Here is a 19,509-nt window from a genome sequence, read left to right on the forward strand (position 1 = left end):
CTGGGGAGGTGATGGACTCCGTACATTCCACTGTTCTGCTCTGAACAAGATTTTTCTCGCTGAACAAAAGATCTCCCACTTTTAAACTTTCGTAATTCCCCCGATTTTCTTGTAAGAATTTCTCAATAATATACTTCAATATTACAACCAATCACAATTTATGATTAACTAGCTGCACTGCCCCGGCTTTGCCCGGTCCATCTTGAAAATAAAAATTGTGTCAAGTGACGTATATTCAACAATCAGGCTTAAATAAATAAATAAATAAACAAAACATTATGCAAAATTTCTCTCCTAAACAATGACGACAGATATTTAAATACTTTTAAGAAATAAAGTCCAGAAAGATGGATTTAAAAAGTGTAACCATGGAAACATAAACTAAAATAAGTTTAAGGAACTAAAATGCGACAGAAAATGGTTAACAATTTGAATGGACATGAGATTATTTGAACTTGATTTAAAAAGGCTTGTAACTTTTTTTCTTTCAAGATAGAAGCTTAGTTTTTTGATGGATCTGGAGTAAAAAATGCCGCTATTTCCAATGGTGTCTAGAAGAAAACTGCGGGACTAGTCCTTCACTTTTCATTGATTTATTTAATGAAGAAAGTAGTACCCAAATTTCAGCTAAGCCTAAAAACATGTGAGCTAAACACGCAAATAACTCCTGCTGTAATTTAGTTAGAGCATTGAAACAAATTGCGTAGAACGCGGAAAATTCTCTGCTTTCCAACCATATGTAATATTAATATTATGCACGTAATTCCCCCCCCCCCCCCATATTTGGGAATTTATGAAAATTTGAGCTAAATTGGAATATAAAAAAAAACTACTCGTCGAATTGTTTTCGAACCGGTCTGCAAACCTTTCCGGTGCTAAAAGAAAGATACTGTGAAAATTTCAGCGAAATTGGCCGAGTAGTTCTCGAGTTTTGCGCGTTCAAACAAACAGACGCTTTTTGGAGACTTCATTTTATACTATGCAGAGAAGAAAAGATAACTGCCATTTACTCCATCTCCTATACCTGCATGATACATGATTTAATTTTCATAGGCAAACAAAGAGCATTTCGCCTATGGAAAAAATCAGATCATCCAAACTTTCAACATAATGTAGTGAAGCAATTCTAAACCTGGAGCATAGAAAAATTTCAAGGGGTGCGCCAGTGTATAAAAACAAAAGAAGTAAAAAGTAAAACTAACCATAATTATCTCAGTTTTAGGGTCACATGTGAATAATCTCGACTCGACATTAGCACTCTTTTTTCGTGCATTTTCGAAGTTCAGAGTTAACCTTTTCATCCTTTCCAAGACTGAATGACCTCCTTGATCATACGAAAAATCTCCCATTGAGCAGAGATAAATTAATTGGGAGAACGTCGATCATGATATTTGGTGGCATTGAAAAATGATGATACCGGCTAGTTTCATCTAAAATGCAATTTTCAAGTAAATGCGCAAATACGTAACGATAAAAAAAATCGAAATAATGAATGTACAAATATGAATGTTGAAAGTTAGTTCCTCGTTTCAGTAAGTTACCGCCCTATAGCTAGGGCTAAGGCAGAAATACATGATCTTCGAGTTGAACCGAACCATTGCTCCGGTCACTCGACTGGTCAGTGCTAATTCTATATTGGCTACCAGTATGTTTGGCACTCTTGGCTTCCTTAAGAGGTTTTCTACCTCCAGCTCAGTCACTTCCTGTTCCGGACTGATGATTGCTGATAAGCACGAAACTGCAGTCCTGGGATGGAATGACTGAGCTGGTGGTGTATTGTTGTTCTTCCTTTATCTGAAGTTTCGTGAGATTGATAGTTACTACGTGATAGCCTCAGCTAGTTCCCAAATTATTTCCAATAAATTTGTGTTTTTTCTTTGGTTCTTTGATTTTATATTTTCTAATAATAATATACTCAAAACAAAAGTTGTGTAGCGATGTGAAATTTTCTATATATGAAATATTATGCATTTTCGTTTAATAACCAGCTTTACTTCAGCTGTCCTGGCAAACTTAGCTTCAAATTTCGATTGTAATATTTGTACTGATCATACCTTTTTGTGTGTGTGTGGAGGGGGGGGGGTGACCGAATATTTGCTTTGAAAGGGGGGTGGAGATCTTAAAAGGCTGAGAACCCCTGGAATATGGGTTTTGAGTCTGTGTGCGACGCTTATAAGAACGTGTTAAATCGTACTTTTTCATAATTCCATGCTAAAGGAATGCTAGTAACATAATATGATTAACTTGTGTGCGCACGATAAAAAACAATAATGCTAGCGGGAATTGGAAATTATTTAATTTAGGTTAAAACTCGTTCTTAAGGAATCTTAAACAATTTCAACAACAAACTGCTATTGTTCGCTTTGGAGAGGACTTCATTTGGATGCGGTTTCCTAATGGGGCGCAATTTCTGCTTTTAAATGTAATTGCTTTCTTTTATATTTTTTAATTTCTAATTTTCAAACATACTGCTAATTTTTTAACGAATTTTATTGAAATACGTATTTAAAAAGAATTTCTAACAAATAATTTCAAAAGTAAATTATTTAAAATTTTAAAGCGTTGGGTAAAATTCTACTCCATTGGCAAAAAACACAGTACGATAACAGTGAGATGCTCGGACGATACAAGATTTCTAAAGAACTAAACAATATCAACAACATTATTACGCATATAAAAATTTCAAAAAATCATAAATCTATTGGTTTTTTGTTTCAAACTACTTCTACCTCAACACAACTCGACTCCAAACAGTGAATAATAACTTATTACACCAGTAAAAAATATTCCACAAAATCAGAAATTTTTCCATTTTCTAATTTCTTAAGGTGAAAAGAGAAACCACAGTTTCAGGCAAATCATTCGTAGAGAGACATCATTAAGCTATAAATATTGATTTTAGTTCATCATGGTCAATAAAGTTGAAAAAAAAAAAAAAATGTTTATATTTGTGATAAAGAGTTTCAAGTATGTCTATTAGGCGTTGAAAGATTTTTTTCAGTTCAATCAATCGTATCAGATCGACTTATTTAAAAAATTTGGAAGTTAGTTCAACGAAAAGTGACGAGTGACGTACAGATGAATTGTGATAAAGAAACGTAACCAGAAATACGAAAAAAGATAAAAATGTTGCTTGTTCCAATCGTTTGTAAACTACGAGAAAAAGGCATCAGAATATAAAAATACGAGCTTCGAGAAGAACTGATACATTTTAATTAAGGCTGCGAATTAGGAAAATAAGACAATGAAATAGCAATTATTAGCTAAGCCTTTTTACTTGGTCTTCTTTCTAAGAGATGTTAAAAGATGAAACTTTACAATAATACACAAGGTATGACTTAAAACGCATCACAGCCATTCTCTAAAACAAACGAAGATAGATCTCTATTTCTATAAATAGGTTCACAAAATTATTGTGTTGTTGCAATAAACGAACGGATAAAAATATTAATTAATTAATACAAGAGAAAAATATATGAGTGAATAAAATAAAAAAGGAATAGGAAAATAAATGATTCAATGCTTAAATATGAAAATCATTAAATGAAGGAATGTAAAAGAATTAATTAATAAACTAGCACGTAAATGATTTAATAAATGATTGACTAAGTAAACGAAATGAACTATTTCACTTTGTTCCGCATGCACTTCACGAATTATTCATAACATTTAAAATGTTAATAAGAAGAACTTTATCATTTTATAATAACAAAATAATTTTGCCTTATCACAAAATATTACTATATAAATATCAATTTTTGAAAATTGCTTGTGTTATCACTTGCTTTGATCTTCAGAGATAACATTTTCCTGTCTGGGAATAAAAGACTTCAAGTGTAACAGCATACTTAAAATATTAACTGATAGGTGGTGCTAAAAGCAGAGTTAATATTTCACCACTTCACTTTGTCCCACATTCCCCTGCATCTCACGTTAATAATTCGCCAAGAAAGTTATGTATAACATCAAAACTTTGCAATCATTGTCAGTGAAGGATCTTCGATTTTTCCTACCGTATTACCCCGTATTATCCGGCATGCCGGAAAAATAGCGAGGTTGATCAACTTGCCGGGTATATCGAATTTTCCGGCATGCCGAAATATTCGAGGATTTTTTTGCAACAAAACAAAAGTTAAATTCTTCATTCAGTTCCAATCAGAAAGCAAAACACTGTAATGAAAAAAATAAATAAATTCCGAAAGTTACTTTTTTTTCCAAATATACACTACTGGCCGTTAAAATTGCTACACCAAGAAGGAATAGTCTGAATAAAACAAAATTTTGCACACGTGATGGCAACATTGACACTAGAAAACGATTACAAAATGAAAGCAAAATGATCATTTATTACTGGAAAAATCTCACATGAATGGAGGTTTAAGTACCCTGTTGCGCCACCTCTAGCTGGAATGTAAAAACCGATACGGTCGAGCATTGAGGTACAGCAGTTTCGTACGATGTCTTACGTCTTCTCGTACCACAGTTGCTGTAAAAGCGCCACTAATTTGATCAAACATACAGGCTGTCCAATTTACCGTCTCAAGTGATCCCAGATATGCTCAATTTGTGACACGTCACAAATCGCAGACCAGAGCATCACGCAGACCAGAGAAAGTGATAATGCGGAAGAGGAAATCCCTTTACACCCTTGCTGTGTGTGACCGAGCATTGTCATGTTAAAAAAAGGTTCCTGGGAGCCCCGTAGTGAGTGCTAACAGATATGAGTTTGATCGAATGAGTGGCACGTTTACAGCAACTGTGGTACGAGATGACGCAGGATATCGTAGGAGACTGTTATGTCTCAATGCCCGATTGTTTCGCTTCAAGTACATCGTACATTCACGCTAGAGGTGGCTTAACAGGGTACTTAAACCTCCATTAATTCGAGATTTTTCCAACCATAAATGATCAATTTGCTTTAATTTTGTAATCACTTTCTAATGTCAATTTTATTATCACGTGTGTAAAATTTAGCTTCATTCTGGCAATTTCTTCTTGGTGTAGCAATTTTAATGGCCAGTAGTGTATATATATATATATATATATATATATATATATATATATATATATATATATATATATATATATATATATATATATATATATTGCATATAATTTATGTGTTTGTTATTTATGGTAGGTGGCCAATAAAGTAATCAATTCAGAAGCAATCATCGTTACTGCGATTTGTTCTTATTTTCTTTTTTAATAAATTATTTCAGGTTCCTTTTAGAGAGGTAAGTTTAATTTTTATTTATTCAATAGCTATGGTAAATTCTTTAACACTAAAAAAAACCCCTAAATTCTTTAGGGGTGGTAACTTAAAGCATAAATGTTTGCTTACTTATATTTAATTTAATTTTGATAAAGTTATTCGTTATTAAAAATATTTTTCTCGTTTAAATAACAAATGGCATTGTAAGTAAATATTTTTACAAAATTAAACTGTTTATTAATACTAATAAGATATGTATAGAACTTATATTCATTTTTAAGCTGAACACATATTTTTTATAACACTAATTTTTTTTCCTAACCTCGATTTTTCCGGCATACCGGAAAGGACCAGGAAAGTATTATTGAAAATCTGGTGACATCCAAATTTTGCGGCATGCCGGATAATGCGGGGTAATACGGTATTCTGAGGAAAACTTGAAACTGTCGTAATATTAACGTGAAGTGAAAGTAATATTGGATGTACAATTTTTTTTTTATAGGGCAAGCTGCTCTACCCACGGACGGTTGTACCTACCAATGGACGTTGGTCGGGAAATTCCGGGTATCGTCGAGAGAGATCCCAATTGAGGTTCAACGTGTGTGTCACAACACTCTCCAGTACCCCAGGAAGTTTCAACGCCATCAAACGAACATTTACGATTCTATCACATTTTTTCGGTTTTAGTAGGATCTAAGTAAAAAAAACATAAGCAATTTCTTTTTTTTTTCGTCCGTCTTGGATTGTTTTATTCATTTTTGTTGTAGGTTTCATGACTCCCTACATTTTGAAGGTTTTGTTTCTGATTTTCAATGTTGTAAAACTGTGGTCCTGTCGATGTGACTGGCTTGCAAAACCAAAATGGCGTACCTTTGTACCCAAGGACACATAACCTTGTGTACCCACGGACGGCAATTTTTAGTCTAATTGGGTCGCACTTGAGTCTTCTTTCAATGTGAAGTACCTCAAAATGGTGCCTTGTCATCAACGTCCGGAATTTGCTTTCAACAATGATGATGAATTTGAAGTAGGGCTGGAAGATATAGTGTAGACGTAACCCCCACCTGTTGTAGGATCTACAGACCGTCAACTACACCTGTTTTCATTTGAAGTCGACTTTTCTAGTATTTTGTTGGTTGAATCTAAACTGAGCTTTTTGTAATGGGTTAATTTTGGTTAGAGGTTTGAATTTGCATATAAATTGAAGTTATTATTTAGGTACATAGAGATCCATACTGTCATGAATCCAGTTATTTTTTGCTTGAAAACATATTTATTATTCATAGCATCATTAACTCTCTTAAGAGTAATAACTTTTTTAAAGAGTTCACTGATGTTAAAAATTAAGGAAAATTAAAAAAAAATCTTCGATTAATTTTCAAAGTTTAATTTCTGTTGGCTATTTTATTTAATGTTATTTTCAATGGATGTTTAAAGTATTTTAATATAAAATGGCTTGTGGAAATGTATCGAGTATAATTGAGTTCCTCAGATCTCTTTATATATATTTTTTTTATACGCCCATGGGTATAAAGGCACCTGTCCGCAGGGTGAACAGGGTGTTGTACCCGCGGACAAAAAAGATGGTTTTTAAGAAAAATTTTTTGAAGCTGAAAGCTTTGAGATTTTCACCTGACAAAAATTGCCAAACTAGATGATAAGTTGTAGATTCTGCCAGAAAATTTTCCCGATTGATTATCCATTCCCAGAGACCTTCAAAAATTTAACTGTAAATTTTGTCCGTTGGTACAGCAGCTTCCCCAACCAAATAACAGATACATCACTCAAAAATCAAATTATTAATGAGGAAGATTGCATGTTTTCTTGTATTCCAACTAATCCCATGCATTGTTCCAACATTTCCCGCCATGAGGTATGTTTGTCGACTGTCACACTAATGTTCATTCTTTTTTTACATATGGTAATATTTTAAATGTTGACTGAAAATCATAGCTATAACAGAGACTGGTGAAACAAAATCTTTAACTAAGTTACAGACCAAAAAGTAAAAATGTTCCAACATGCCCCGATCTACCCTAAGCATGCTTGTACCATAAAACTATGATAAGATTAAATAAATAAATAAATAAATAAATAAATAAATAAATAAATAAATATATATATATATATATATATATATATATATATATATATATATATATATATATATATATATATATATATATATATATATATATATATATATATATATATATATATATATATATATATATATATATATATATATATATATATATATATATATATATATATATATATATATATATATATATATATATATAAATGAAAATGAAAAACTTTTCGATACAGCCATTTACCTGCCCGGAGCAGTGATATCACAGATATGATTGTTTCGAAACAATTTTTTTTTCTGAGAGCAAAAAATCACGAATTAAAAAATATATATATATATTAATAAAACAAAGTATGCTGTAATTAATTACGCAAAGTGTATTTTGTATAAAGAAATCTAGCCGAGATTTGACTTCAACTTCAACAATTGAGATTTATGACTCTAGCAGGACGACCACGATGCCTTACGGTCGCTTTAGAGTCTTTCCTGGTGAATGTTGGGTATCAGGAAAAAAGCGAATAAAATAGTTGATTAAGAATGGGCAGGAAAAATATGGGTAGACGCTACGCAGTAAATGTGCTATGCAGTAAAATATTTGAGACAGAATGAAAGTGTTTTAAAGCGTAAATTACTACACGCTCTTCCATGAAAAGAAGAAAGCAAGGCAGAAATATTTTGATAAGAGAAGAATTGCTTTAAACTGTTGAACTTAGAATTATAACAGAAAAGTTGGAAATAAATCGTGATAATTTCTGAATTTATTATTGAAAGTGCAAAACAAAGTTCATCTTTTTTTTCCAGGAAATTCCAGTACGAATTATTTTTATTTGTACATTAAAATTAAGAAAATCATTCTAATCCCTGTATAGTTATGGTATTTTTGCCCATTTGACTCACTTGTTATGAATTCAAGGGGCACGAAATTGCGATTTGTCAGTTCATTGTGAAGCAAAAGTGAAGCTTAAATTCAATTACCTTTTAATCAAAATAATTATGCCGCAATCAAGCGCTGCATATTGTTATTACAAAGATAAAAACTTGGGATTCATTGTTGAAAGCGAAGTTTCTATCCCGGATGTTGTTCGGTTCGAACGTTTTAATATTTTCAATTTGTTTTAATCGTTTACGATCATTGCAATAGAAATTCAAAAAATCCTAGTAGGTCAAGACAGTTGTCTCATGATGATATTTGTCTTTTATATCTTCTAGCAAACCTGCCGGATTCTTACTCTACACAGAAAGTTACTTCTGCTTGAGCAAATAGGAAAAAACATGCAAATTTTAAAGTCTTAAAATTTTTTTTCTACCACAGCAAATGAAGTTCACAATTAGTTTAAAAGAAACACACACACTCAAAAGTAGCACCAAACAATTGTGTTGGCGAAAGATGACCTATCTATGATCGTAAAATATAGGTTTTATTTTGCCGACTGATATAATAAAATGATCGTTAAACTTGCAGAAATTTTTGTCAAATGCTTGTTTGGCATTTGACAAAATACAACATCATTTTATCTTATGCACATTCTATGGTTTATGTTAGATAAGATAATTATGTGTGTCATTAATTATAATAAAACGTTGGTAACGCAGGGCCTAACAAATCCTGGATGCAAGGTCACCCGGGCGGCTAAAAAAATATGTTGAAGACTAGTTCTTTCAGAAAGAGAGAGAAAAAAAGACTATTATTCGTAGAATGTTTAAGTTAAACTTAGACAAATCAAACTAAAGTTTGTGTTTTCAAATTTCTTATTATTATCTTATTATTATTATTATTATTTTGAAGTTTTATGAATTTGATGTTTTTTTAATAGAAAAGTTTAGTTGTTCACTGCAAAATACAACATACACAGTATGAGACCCCTATTTTGGAATCCATAAATCCGGAAAACCTGAAATTCAAAACCGTCTTCCTTTCAAAAAATCAAAATTATTTTCCTTTTTTTTTCTTTTAGATTTGAAAGGTCAAATTTGTAAAGGCTTGGCAGTTTTTGAAAAAAACTACTTTCAGTTCAGCTTTTTGAAAATATTTTTCTATGCCACGTGTTATGTATATATAGCGTTTAGCTGCGATTGTGCAGCAATCTTTTAACATCCACTTTCGGTTAACAGTAATTACTTTTTTCTTCTCATGAGTATGCAGTACAAATCTTATTTAACAGAAATACGAAATTATTTTTAGTAAAAATAAGTTTTATGATTTGTATCGATCGGCACTTTTCGTAATAATAAAAAGCAACATCCGCGGGATGTACACCGCTGCAAGTTATCTCTGACTTTTGTTTTAGTATAATTAAGTATTGATCAAAAGTAAGAGTGATTAAAAAATAAAGGAAATGTAGCACGAACCAGAAAAAACATGGATAAATACCGCACAAGAAGAGAGGTTTCATTATTTTAGGTTGAGAGTTTTCATAATTATAAAATCCAAAATCCGGAAAGTTCCAAAATCCGGAAAGGTCGCGGTCCAAAGTGTTACGGATTAGGGGTCCCACACAGTGCTAAAAATGGCCTACCGAATTTTGCTCTTAAAGCGAGAAATTTTGAGAAATAATTTGTCACTCATTCGTAGCTCCTAAAAAATTTCTTCGCTCCAAAGATTTGTTTTTCTTCTGACAAGTGTAAGAAACATACTGCCTAAAAGCAAATTCAAAGTTTAAAGAGTCGGTTATGCCTCTAAATAGGAAATTGAGATTCATTCGCATGCAGAGTAAGCGAAGCAGTTCAAGAGAAGTAAAAGCACTCAGCAAACCATGCAGAAAGATAAAGAAAGAAGAAAGTAGCTCAGTACTGACCACATTTAAGGTCTTGTCGCCGTCAGCCACGACCTCCCAAAACTATAAAAAGAAGCAAAACATAGCAGCAGTCAATTAGAGCATCCGACACGCACACTCAAACATTAGTATATGCATGAATTAATCCATGCAGCACACAATTGTAAATATGGGGTGACATACTAACATGCACTTACTTTTAGAAAATACTTTTTAAAAGTGCTACTGAATAATGGAAAAGATGATAAGAAATAACTATAAAATTAATTATACATATATATTAAATGGAGAACATTCCTTATTTAGACAAAGAATACATATAGCAATTTATAACTAATGCATTAGGGTAGACCGGGGCACGTTTACGCAGTGCCCTTTTTCGAAACGAGTTATAACTGGAGAGCCAACTATCATATCAGATTGATGCTACTCCTTAGCCAATATTCTCACGAGTTTTTGAGTATTAGTTGAGCTTCGGTCCAGTATGCAGAAAGAATAATCTGTTTTCTACCTAGTTGAGTAAATTTTGTGTTGAATGTTTTGAAGCTTATTGTGAATAAGTAATATTTAGTCTAAACAAAATAAATAAATAAAAAAAAAAAATAGAAGAATTTTATCCTTTTTTGGGAAGTGTATTTGCATGAACTGAAATATTATTATTATTAATTTATTTATTTACTTATTTATTTTTTTGAACGTCAAAAATAAATCCAAACTTGGCGACGGGGCAAGTTTACGCGTTGAACGTCGGAGCACCTTTACGATCGTTCTTACTGTGTCTTACTTAAACATGCCCCTGACACTTTTTTCGCTCCAAACTGCCTCAAATATTTTTAGTATTTTCCGGCAATTTAGTTTTGAAAATTACCATTTCAGTTTTAATTAAGTTACACATTCATATCTAGCTTACAATCGTATAGTGCTGTCTTCATGCCCCTTCAGCTTCAACTTTATGCACTATTCAGTCTGTAATAAATTTGCTTTATTTAAGCGATGGAAAGACATTATGTTCAAAACACTAACAGAACCACGTAAGGTGTCAAAATAAGTAATTACTGAACTGTCAAGCCAGTAATCCTTTGTTTCATCCAAGTTTCTGTCGCCTCTTTTAGAGTCGTGCCGAATATACACTCCTGTTTGTAAAAATTGCAACACCATGAAGGAAGCATTATAGTTGAATAAAATTTAATACACAGATGAGTGGTAATGGTACAAATAAATGATTACATTTTCAAACCAAACAAACAATAAAAAGAGATAGAAATTAGTATTTTGTGTGGTTACCACGCGCCGCAATAAGAGCTGCTATACCACTCGGCATGGAGTGAAACGAAGTTTGAATATCTGCCTGCGGAAGAGTATTCCATATTGTTTGTATGCGCAACCAAAGTTCGTCTGTGGAAGCAACAGGACGAGGATCACGCCCAACGACAATAAGATATCCTACTGCTGTTCTCAGTCGACGATATATTAAATATAGAGTTTTGCACTTTCAAATTTGAATATTTTGATGTTTTTGTTAGCATCATGTATATAAAGTTTGAAGAAAAACGCTGTAGTGTTTTGTAAGAAATGATGTTAGCAATAACTACAGTACACTGTAAAGACGATTCAGAAACGTTCCTGGAAAATAATGGGCAGCTGATGTGCCCAATTTCTGCCAGTAACATATCTTGCAAACTCCAGGAACGTTTTTCGCTAAAATTCAGTAACCTTAATGATATTATCCTGGAACCTTCCTGAACAATTCAGAAATCGGTCCGTTAATAGCCAGACGCGTCTTTGGAAAATTAGAGTAAACTTAGGAAAGTCTAGTATAATAGCTTGGCATCTTCCCGATTTATCCCGGAAGTTCCAAGAGCATTACCTGCAAACATGGCCAAAGCTAAGCCAGAATTGCAAATAAGTAACGGTAGTTTTACTCACCTGCAATTCTTGCAAAGCTACGTAGTCCATACTCATTGGTTCCCTTTGGGAACTTATTTAGCATGGACGGGCCGCAATTGAGCTGAAGACGACTCACTTTATAAATACGCTCAGTTAATATTTAAACTGGAAGTTAAAAATATTTTTCACAACAGTGAAAAGTCTGCATTCGTGCAATTTGTAGCAATTCAGGAAACTTTTTGACGATGATACTTGATTTTTCCAGGACGTGGATAAAAACCATTAAATTCCCGAAACGTAACACGGAAATACCCAGTAACGTTTCGGAATTTTTTTACAGTGTAGAAATAAATTATAAATAATGAAGATAAAGCACAGACAATTCACTTTTCATAATTCTTCCCTAATTATACTTTTACTTCTTAAATGAAATTAAAAAGATAAAATAGCAATGAAATTTTTTTCAGCAAAGAAAATCTAATGAAAATCTTTTTTGGAGCAGCTTTTGAAAAATTTCAGAGGGGGTTTGAACCTTAAAAACCTGTCACCCAAATACTGCCCTAATTTAAAGAATTGTGATTTTACACATCATTGCACTGAAATTTAGAATGATGATGATGAGTGCAAAAGGGCGTCCCCCATGAATTATTCATAATACATAGAGAAACGAAAACTTCGATTTCCGATAAATGAGTCATGACAAAATAAGTATCTATTCTAACTATCGCTTTTAAAAACTCCTGTTTTAAAAATATTCGTTATATGCAGTGGCGCAGCCTGGAAGGAGGTTTTGGGGTCTGTGCCCTTGCACAGATATTGACTGTGGTGGAATTACACGTTTAGGGGTCCTTCGCAAAATGACTTCTTAAGGGCTCCTTTGTCCAACGTTAGCATTTTTTCATGTGCTGATTTAATTCTTTTCGGGGCCCTTAAGTCGTTGAGACTCCTCGCAACTGCGAAATTTGCCACATAGTTATTCTGCCACTTCATGTTGCCAATTTTTGTGCTGTTATTTGTATATAGAGGACGGTGGCCCAAAGCGGGTAGGCCTTCGTGTCCCCCCCCCCCCGCAGGTGTGTTAGCGGCGATGCATACGTATGTCGTATTTACCCGAAAACCCCCGAGTTTTAATCAGCCCCAGTAAAGTAACAGTGAAGCGGCATGGCGCAACCAGGCTTAAAATTGAAAAATGATACATTTCTAAAAAAATAATAATAATAATAATTGCAACTTGTGATTAGTCGAAGACCAACTTATTTTTTTTATTGTCAATAATATTACGTTATTCTGACACCATCCACCTACAAACTACGATTGTCATGTTGCACCATGGGGGGTGCTAATAAACAAACCAATAGACCGACAGACGCATATTTTTTCATTTCAAGACCCTACTTCAAAATTATTTAGTTTCCAGTATTTATTAAATTATTTCATGTATTTTTGACTTTGCTTTTAGCGAAATTTTTGCGTTGCATGAGATCTCCTTTCATGCTTTCTTCTTATTTTTTCTATTTTTACGGAAAAGTAGGTTAAAAAAGGCTCTATAATTGGCAAAAGATTTATAGCAGTCACATTACGAGATCACTGGCAAAAATCCAAATAGAAAAAAGCTTACACTGATTCAGTACGATGTGTAGTTAGATTTAAGGACGTCGAAAGAGTTATCTTTCTCAAAACACGAAAGATTTTAGATTAAAATTGTGAAATAAAGTGTGGTTAAACCACACTTTGACTTAGTTAAATTATGTCTTTGGTTTAGTTAAATTATCAAGCTTTGCTCTGCGCGTTTGATATTTTATAGTGAAAAGTTATTGGTTTGAATTTCTAACGCAAGGAGTCTTAAATTAAAAAACAGAAAAACTAAACTGTATGTTTCGTACATGAAAAAAGAAAGAAAAAAAACGGATATTAAAAGAGAAATAAAGTTTCATTGTTTTTTCTTTTTCATTCTTTAACAAACATCAACGACAATCTTTAGCCGTTCCGGTACATTAGAATTGATTTCGATAATTTGTTGCTCTAGAGTTCTGTTACTTATTGTTCCTTTTTAAAAAGTTGAGAGTACACTTAACAATAAGATCCATTCACCAGTTTATTAAATTATTCTATAACGCACTTTCTAAATCGACTTCTAAATAGATTTTATATCCATTCAATTCTATGTCATGAATAAAAAATATTGCATGAAATGTGGTCTTAAGTTGTTGAACAACTTTTTCATCCATCATTATTTCTGATGAAGAGCTCAATTGAAAGCAATTGAATTTTACAGTTCAATCTATTAAATGGATGATATTTAGGCCAACGTGATGCTTGAAAAGCCTGGAACTCTCCAAAAGAAAAAGCAAATAAGAGTTTCTGACGTTTTTTTTTTATTGGTAACTTCTATTTTAAATCTCAAACTTAATGATTTTTAACGTACTGTCGGTTTAAAGACTTCCCTTGTGTTACGTTATTTAGAAAAAAAAATAGAGAAAAGCTTCAAAATATGCTTGTAATCTTGTTGAACTTAAAGTGCAATAACATTTCATTCTGCAAGTTATTAACTTGTTGAACGAATTATGATCTACAAATCAGTGTGAAATTTTTTTAAAAAGAAAATAAAAGCTAACTTCATTATGCTCAACCAAACGTAAAAAATAAGGTTTCTCTAATAAGAAGAGAAAAAAGTTTAAATTTTTATCCAAGTTTTTAAAAATTCATTCAATTTTAAATTGGTCAAGATAGATCAAGTAATATGTTATGTATCATCAGTTAATATGTGTCAATTAGTTAATATGTGTCAATTGCCAATAAACAATCGTTCGTTAAACAAGTTCAGCGATATTATCAATGGACCACGGGGCACCCTAAAACCAAGCCCCCCCCCCCCAAAAAAAAAACGATAAAAAAATTCTCTGCAAATCACCGTTCAAAAGAAGCAATCTTTATTGTTCAAGTTAATTGTGGGAAAACCTTGTGAAAAAAAAACTTAATTTTTATTTAAAATCAACAACAAATTTACTCAAGCAAATTTGTGCATTAAAAAATAAAATAGTTTATCAATTCTTCCTTTTAAAGAGTTAGTTTTTGCTATTTTCTGTAAAAAAAGCTAAAGCTATGAAACAATGTTAAGCTTTTTCTTTTACACATGCAGTAGCTTAAAAGTGCAATACCGTTTTCAGGGAAAAAATTGGTCTCTTTTTTGATATGTCTACAAGTAGTTAAAAAATGAAAAGGTGAACAAAGAAAAAAATGATTCATATAAATAAAAAGACAACTGCCAAGACGACGTGCTTTAAAACAGAAACAGATAAATAGAGAAATGGAGAGATGGGAAATTAATAAAAACCAAACAGAAGCGAAAGAAAAATTTTAACTAAATTGCATGAGTATCAAGAATATTCCAAGTAAATTACTTGTTTTGCATCTATCAAGTGATTTATTTACCGTGGTAGTTGATGTAAGACATTCGCATTGAAAGCTTTAAGACATCATAACCGCCTTTGGTTGCAACAACAAAAAACTTCCGTTGCACAATTTCTGAAGTCAAAGAAAACAAGTTTCAGCTGTGCTTTCACGGTCTTTAAATGTAACTCATGAGTATTTCGATCGGAAACAATGCATGGTCTAACAAAGAAAAAAAAGTTTTACCGTTATTAAAAAAAAATATAACCGCTTTATATTCATAAAAATTCATTTAGTAGTTACATAGAGGATGGAAAAATAAGTAATTAAAGTAAAAATAAGTTCTACTGTCCCCATTTTCAAGGAAAAAGCAGACATTCTTTCATATCCAACATGCCATAAAACCATTGTTGAATAGAGATCCTGCGATCGTAATAGTAATGCCAAACAATAGTTTTTGACGAAATACAAGTCCCCTTGGGTTCATGTATTGTCATTAATCACTCCTCGGCTAAAATTTTCGAAATATTAGTTAGTTACTTAATGTGATCATGATAAATACAAAAAGAAACAAGAGCCAGTTTGAATATAATTAAAAAATAAAATCTAAAAAATCGAAGTTCGCATAAATAAGTTATTGGAAATGGCAGCAGTATTTCTTTAAGGCAACTACGGATATTCACTACGGATTTTGAACTAAACTTATCGATTAAAATTTCCCCTGTAATGCAACCTCATAAATTTATTTCCATTAATTTTTCTTGTTCCAAATCATCAAACCTATGTTCTTATTCTTCAACAATCGTACTTGAAGTCGACAACTTTTTTTATCGTGTATCCTTTTGTTTTTGGATAGGAATGATGAAATGCAAAACTAAGTGCTATTATGTGATCAAGAGATTTTGAAATTGCTCCTATTTACATTAGTTTCTCGAATATACTCATATTTTTAAAATGAAAGAAACACATTATAGTTGTTTCGTGGAGGTTGCTTTTTACCGTCACCGTACTTGCTCACAAGATTTAATGCTTGTATCATTGGTGTCGCTGCAGGATTTTTCAACCCCAAGGGCGTTGACACAACATTCGGCTCAACAGAATCAACAAAATTCACAGCAACGAGCTAACGTGTCGCAATGGCCCTGACTTAAAGCCAAGATTTTTTTCATCTCGGTCCGTATCTTTCCTTCCGACTTATTTTCATTCTTGACTAAGTGGTGCGTCGGGGAAAAAACGAATAACAAAAACAAGGTATTATCTCAAACAGATGAGCATTCACGCTCCAGAAAGAAAAACTTTCCTCAACTGGGCCGAGGTAGGGTAAAGGTATGACTTTTGCTCAGCAGCATGTGAGGCTGTGGCAGAGATGACTTCGAATGAGAAAATATGATTTTAATCAGTCAAAAATTTTGGTTTTTTAATTACCAGTCAGTTAAAATATATCTTACACTTCCGGATGAATAAGCACCTATATTGAGTACATCATTTTAAAAGTTTAACTTCGCACTGAATATAATTTTGAAGTGATAAATAGTAGTACATTTTAGTATAATAACTAAAACGGTTATAGAGTAGTTCTTGAGAATTAAGTTAACCTTATAATTAAAGGCTGATCTACAAAAGAAACTAGTATGTTGTGACCAACACAAAACTTTCTCCTATATATATCTGTAGAATTCTTGGATCTAACAGATGATTACTATACTACAAAGTTATGCTATTTGCAAAAACCATATGATTATGCTAATTGGAAAAAGGCGATCTTAATTCATTGCCGTTAATTTTTTGGCACCAATACCTGATCGAGGAATGTTTCTCCTTTGCATGCGTAGAGTAAGGAAATATTAATTTTCATATGGTTACTATAAAACAACAGTGATACCAAAGTAAAATTATCCACGCAAAATTTTGAAGCAAAAGCAGAAGCACAGAGTAAAAATTGAAAAATATTTTTTAAACTGTGAAAATTGATTAAACATTTCATTTATTAGCAAATGAGACCGTGAGAAGCAAAGTGATGTAAGTGCCAAAATTAAAAAAATCGAGATAACCTGTACAAATGGTAGGAGAACATCTCCTCTGTTTCGGGGCAAGAGATAGAACAAGTATAACTAGTAGGCGCTGCTACACAGCAGGATTTAGAAAATATTTCGATGAAAGCCTACCTAGGATCTGTACATCAAATGCATTTTTCTCAAAATTTTTAAAAAGTTCACTACAGCCCTTTGCTTCTCACTGCCACAAATAGTAGTAGCCTTCGAATGCTTTCTAATTTAGGATTTTTTTTAAAAAGAAAACAACTTAAAATTAATACACCGTTTTTTCATTCCAAAATTAGAGATAACTCTTCAGAATATTAATGCATCTAAACGTACTTAAAACAGCAAAATACACTCAAAAAAAAAAAAAAAAAAATATATATATATATATATATATATATATATATATATATATATATATATATATATATATATATATATATATATATATATATATATATATATATATATATATATATATATATATATATATATATATATATATATATATATATATATATATATATATATATATATATATATATATATATATATATATATATATATATATATATATATATATATATATATATATATATATATATGCAGAGGTTTGACGTAGTAAGAAAAATATTTATTCAACAGAAAAATCTTAACATTGTTTCAATGAAAAACGAAAGTTCCTTCGAATAACATTCTTAAAAAAATGGATTTTGATAATCCATTTCCTAAATAATTCGATTCACGTGAATAATGGCACCCTGTACCGGTTTGTCACAATATGAAGCGAGTTTCTTAGTAAATGAAAGGTTGAAAATCTCCAATCGAATGCATTTTAAACTAAACATACTTTGTGAAAGATATTTACAAAGACATCCTCGTACAAATTTTATTACAAGATTAAAAAGTTAATGAACGGGATATTCTTTTGTCCTATCTACTAATTATTCATAATTAATGTAATTTATACGCTGAAATAAATTAGCTATTGTTCGGAAGAAAATATTTGTGGCACAAAAATTCCACGGTTGGTCTCCTCTATCTGAAGCAACTTGTGTAGCACCAATAATTAATAACCCCATGTAGATGTTATAAACGGTTTCATGCATGAATGAATCTGAGGTAGTATTTAAATAAGTAAAGAAACACGCAAATATGTTGCAATTGCCTTTATAGGGGTGAATCATTTATTTAGAGTTGCATCTGAAAATTTAATTTTTGTCTGCGTTATTTATGTATGCTAAGTAGGGATGTGTCGTTCATGAACGAACGGGTCAAAAAGAACGAATCCTCAAAATGAACGGATCCGTTCATTCACTTAAAAAATGAACTACTGTTCTCTTGAAAGATGAGCAGTTTGGAACATTGTATTCATGCACTTGTGATAAAATCGCATTTTTTTCCCCTTTAAATTACATTCATCTTAAAATTTTTAACTTTCAATCAATCTCAAATTTCATTTTACTCATTGCAGTACAATAAATTCATTTCGAACCTTTTTTACTTTCTGCTTTATTCATCATTTTCTTTAATCGTTGCAGTTCATTTGCAATTTTCCAATGTATCCATTAGTAATGTTTTGTGTAATTTGTTTGGACTGCTAAAACAAAATATTTGGACATTCCACTTCCTGTCCCACGCACCTGCAAAAATCCTTCTCACACTTAATGTCGCCAAAATTATTTAAAAAAATAGGGGAAACCCGGCTAAAGTGGATACCCTGGGCAAAGTGAATTTCGCCTATAACTCCCAAATAATTAGTTGGCCGGCAGCCACGTTGTCATAGAAACGGTCGCCTGTTGCCGCTCCGTGTGGGGCAAACACGTCAGGACGAGTTCCCCTCACGCGACGGCAGTGAGCGAACAAAGTATGTTTTGGAAAAAATATTATTCGTTTACAGAGGTTAATGTTTCATTTAGAACTTTAATACTATTTGTGACATGTTCTTTGTTATGAGTAGGATTTGATGTACGTTTATGTAGCTTTCAATTATCCGCAGACGACGAGTTTAGATGCTCTGGTTTTTTAGTAATTTTTAGTAACCTCAAAAATGTACCTGAAGGGCAAAACGTATTGGGCAAAGTGAATACCATATTCACTTTGCCCGGT

General features: G+C 32.1%; 1 protein-coding gene across 1 annotated transcript in view; it reads right to left on the minus strand.

The window, feature by feature from the left end:
* LOC129233113 (serine/threonine-protein phosphatase 2A regulatory subunit B'' subunit beta-like) overlaps nt 1–19,509 on the minus strand; it is a 122,614-nt gene that overhangs the window by 44,038 nt on the left and 59,067 nt on the right. The window lies entirely within an intron of this gene.

The sequence above is a fragment of the Uloborus diversus genome, chromosome 1 (genome assembly GCF_026930045.1).
Source record: "Uloborus diversus isolate 005 chromosome 1, Udiv.v.3.1, whole genome shotgun sequence".
NCBI classification, from domain to species: domain Eukaryota; kingdom Metazoa; phylum Arthropoda; class Arachnida; order Araneae; family Uloboridae; genus Uloborus; species Uloborus diversus.